Source organism: Hypomesus nipponensis, chromosome 6 (assembly GCF_054491055.1).
Source record: "Hypomesus nipponensis isolate SF chromosome 6, ASM5449105v1, whole genome shotgun sequence".
NCBI lineage: Eukaryota > Metazoa > Chordata > Actinopteri > Osmeriformes > Osmeridae > Hypomesus > Hypomesus nipponensis.
The window spans coordinates 1787555-1791870 of NC_140366.1; the positions used below are offsets into that span (position 1 = coordinate 1787555).

The following is a 4316-nucleotide window of genomic DNA, read 5'->3' on the forward strand; positions in this document are numbered from 1 at the left end:
GCTGCAGTGTGTGATGAATCTTTTGTATCATATGGCCCGGCATCTTCCGCATTAGCTGAGGGATGCTTTGCGTTTAGGTGGTATTTGAGACTGGAAGAACTCCTACAGTAAACTAATTCCGCATAGCACAAGGTGCAAACAACCTTAGTCTTGTCGAGGTTTCAATTTGGAAGCTTCTTAAAAATACATTTTCCCTGAAGCAAACCCGGCGGCTTCATAGCTGCATCCACGTTAGCACGTCTCGTTTGATGTGGTAATTTCATACACAAGGCATACACACATGTTCGAAGACTCGTTCTCACCCCCTACTTCGATAAGAGTCTCACGTTAACGCAGCACGTTAACGCTGATAGCGGCCCACCACTACTTTAAATACTAAATTAATAAATACAATACAAAAGTTCCACAATCACATCCCCTACATTTCCCCTGCTGGCTGCTTACCCAAGTTCAAATCAAGGGCGTAAGTTTGGATTGGACATTGGTGAGGACTGAAAAACCAGGGCCGGCGACCAATATGATGCCCTAGGCAAGATTTTAGCTGGTGCCCCCCTGCATCACAGCCAATTTCATCATCTATCATTGGCTGTTTATCAATCCACGTTTTTTCCAGTCTTGTGTTCTTGCGAACTCGTTTGACGTCATCTTTCATTGCCCAAGTACGGTTACAATCCAAAGAACACAAGTCACCAAGAACGCCAAAAATACCCGGAAATGTTCTTGAGCCGCCCCTTTTATCGAGGATGCATCGGATGGTGACTTGACCAGCGAGAACGCTTCTGATTCCCCAGAAGCCATTGCAAGATGTCAAGCGAGGCGGACAAACCTCACAACTGTAATTTTTTACTTTTCGTATTTCAGCTAAACGGTACTTGTAAATCAGCATCTGAATTAAAATGTGACGAGAAATAGGCAGTGTAGTCCCTGAAAATGTTCTTATTTTATTGATGAAACGGCTAATTTGTAAATTTGCTCCGACTTTTCGATAACCTAATAAAAAATAAAAAATGACTAAATGTAAACCTAGCATCTCATTGCAGACACTAGTTAACATTAGGTACTGTAAGTTAGCAAGGGACAGAAAACGTAAAATTACAGGTAGAGGGACCCTTTTTTAGCTTTGTTATCTAGTTTTTGTAGTTAGTCAGGGTTATCATAATGCTGCGAGTCCAGGAAAACCCTAACCACCTCAATTAATTCTCCGTCCTTGCGTCCTTGCAAGACCATTCTCGCAAGGACGCTTGCGAGAACGTTCTTCAAAAGACTGTACTTGCGTTCTCAGCGTTCTTCGGATTGATAAACAGCCATTGTGTTCATACCCTTTTTTAAAGTGACTTAAAAGGAACTACAGAGGGTAAGATTTCTGAGGAAATTGTGAGGTGTGCTTGTGTCGGTGGCAAATGGGTCATATTTTTTTGTGACATTATACAACTGAATTCTGTATATTTTAAACAAGTATGCACTCATTATTTATGAAGATGGCATAGATTAAAAAACTGCTCATTTACACTTCAAAATACGAAGTGCAGTGTAGAATGAAACAGGGTTCTCTTGTCATTTCCCTGCAAGAGGGAATGGTGATAGGTTATGTTGCAGCCTCACATTTGCATCAAGTTGCATCAAAACTAAGACTTTGGACAATCCTGTGTAAAAATGGTTCTAACCTATATCTGACAACGTTGTCACTGACAATATCTTAGCTTGAATTGCGATTCAAACAGTACCCTCTGAAAACTGAAAACATGCCCCCAAAAGCATAAAATAAGCTTGAAATGTATTTCAATCAGGAGAGACCTGGGATGAGTGAAATAACTGTATACAGAATAATAAATGACAACTGTATTTGGAGCTTGGACCCCACAGGGAATTATATAAATCAATGGGCGCGTGCCCAACGCCCGAAGAAGAATCCCCAAAATTTAAAGGTTAGGAAGGTAGAGACCAAACAAAAAACACTCGCCAACAGGAAAGAACCAAGACACCGCTGGGGAATAAGCAACACAAACACAACACGGAGCAACCGCGATAATTACGGGAGTAGCTGTACAAAATGAACCCGGGCCGGATCCTTGAGGAGATGGCAAGGAAAAAGAAGCAATGATTGTGGCTGTAGCCTCCAGGCCAGAGGCCGATGCCGTAGTGCACGTCTGAGTTATGTGCGAGAGGGTAGACCCCCTCATGCTGTCGGAGTTTGCCTAGGCTGGCTGAGGCCCGACGCCCTCAGGCATGCCGGCTTTGGTCGGCTAGAGGGCGCACGCCCTTGAATCTATGTGAACAGCCTGTGCGGGCTGGAAGACCGACGTCCCTGCGTACGTGACCTATGTAGGCTAGAGGGCCGACACCCTTGAGTCTATGTGACAGCCTGTGCACTGGCTGGGGGACCGGCGTCCCCGCGTACGGATAATCCTATGTAGGCTGGCGGGCCGAAGCGCTTGAGTGTGTGAGCAGCCTTTGCCGGCTGGGGTGCAATTGAGCCTTTGTTGGACCGACACCCTCGTGACTTGTGGTCACCAGAGAGCAGGAACCAGGGATCCTGTGTTTACATACAGAAACCGAGTCGCTGTATCCGCAGGAAATGTTTGCATCGAGCCTGTAAACACGAGACAGTTAATGAGAGACACGGTAATAACACCGCCACCAGTTATTTGCAAGTACTCACCGAGAGCCGTTAAGGCCGTAGCAATCTCTGGGCCTCGATGATAGCAGCAGAATCAGGACGAATGTATAATGAGTACGCCGATAAAGACCAGCGGCCCAGCTGCAGCAGAGACGCAGTGGACACCCCTTGCAAGGCAGCGGAAGTAGCAGCGCTTATTCTGAATGAATGGCCTGAATACCGTCCCCGGGGAAAGTCGCATTTGGCTACGACCTGTGCTAAATGGTAGCTAAACCAGGATTGTGACATGGGATTATTGGTAGGGGTGATGAAGAGGGGGAGAGTGGATCGGAGAGGGACCTCCTCTTTACGTATTTAAGCATAGATATGAAAGGACAGAAAGGACCCTCAGTTTTAGCAATGATGATCGTGCAAGAGCCTCTACTTTTGGAATGTTTAAGAAGCAGATTGAAGAAGTCAGGGTGAAACGTTAAGTCAGAAAAACACACATCAGTTGCAGGATTGAACACGTTAGACCGAGTTGTGAATTCCCTGCACCGTAAAAACCCATAGAAAGCCATTAAAAACGTGCCATCCAAGAAGGAATCGATGTTGGGGGAAAAGCAGCCGCGTCTGAGCACAGAGAGCATGGCGTGCAGAATAGACAGAATGAAGGGGAGTCTATCATCCACCTTTGCGGGGAAAACTTCGCCTATACCTTTCAACAGTAATTTGACTGCTGGATTAATGAAAAGGCTGGGGAACGAAGGATCAAGGCATCTGGCATTGAATTGAATACCCGCAACCTTTAATGTAACGTGGCTGGAAGCGGCAAACATCAGTACAGTGACACACAAAAGCACACACCACATTAACACACACTGGTACCAGCGGGACAGACAGAACATAGCATATTTTCTCCAGGCAAAATCATACAATCTAAGGGTGGAAGCTAGGCCTGTCGCGATAGTCAATATAATGACTTATTGCACGGTATATGGAAATGAGCGCAATCATTTTTTGGTGCTGCAATATATTGCAACTGATCATTTTTATAATAACAAATTATGATTATATACATTTTTACAACATAACCAATGTCACCAACATTATAGTCGATCCCGCTGCCTCAGTCATGTTGTCTGCTTTCTGTGTCGAAAGCGTGAACTCGCTGTGTTAAGCCGAATTAGTTAAGAGCAGGGGTGAAAGTAAGCCGGTACTGGCTGGTACGCCGTACCAGTAAGACATTTCTTCCCGGTACGCCGTGCTGGAAAGAAATTACGACACACGCACAGGCCCGTTGCGACAAGGCAAGCAAAACAAGCAATTGCTTGTTTGGGCGCCAAGACAACGACTGGTTAAGAATAAAATGCAACGACAAACGTGTGAGTGCCCCTTTAATAGTCAATACAGTAAAGTGCAATGACACTGTTATCGGGATCCCCCTCAAGGGGCCCCTCTCATGATCTGTGCTGCTGGCAAAATACAAAAACCTTGTCAGTTGGCAGTCATCATGAAGCGGAATTATGCTTCAGGAAGTCAAAAAAGGAAGAAGAGAAAGGAAGGGGACGATAATAAAAAAACAAGATAGTGGTAAGTGATAAATTACACTGGATGAAATAGCTCTACTTGTCTTGGTGTAATTTTGCAGCAGGTAGCTAGAAATACAAAAACAAATATATATATTGTTTATGTTAGTCCGTTAGACAGAGACTTAGTT

The 4316-nt window shown here is 44.8% G+C and overlaps 1 pseudogene; it reads right to left on the reverse strand.

Moving 5' to 3' along the window:
- Positions 1 to 2668: 2668 nt before the first annotated feature.
- LOC146286366 (uncharacterized) lies at positions 2669 to 3844 on the reverse strand (annotated as a pseudogene).
- Between the last annotated feature and the right edge of the window lie 472 nt (positions 3845 to 4316).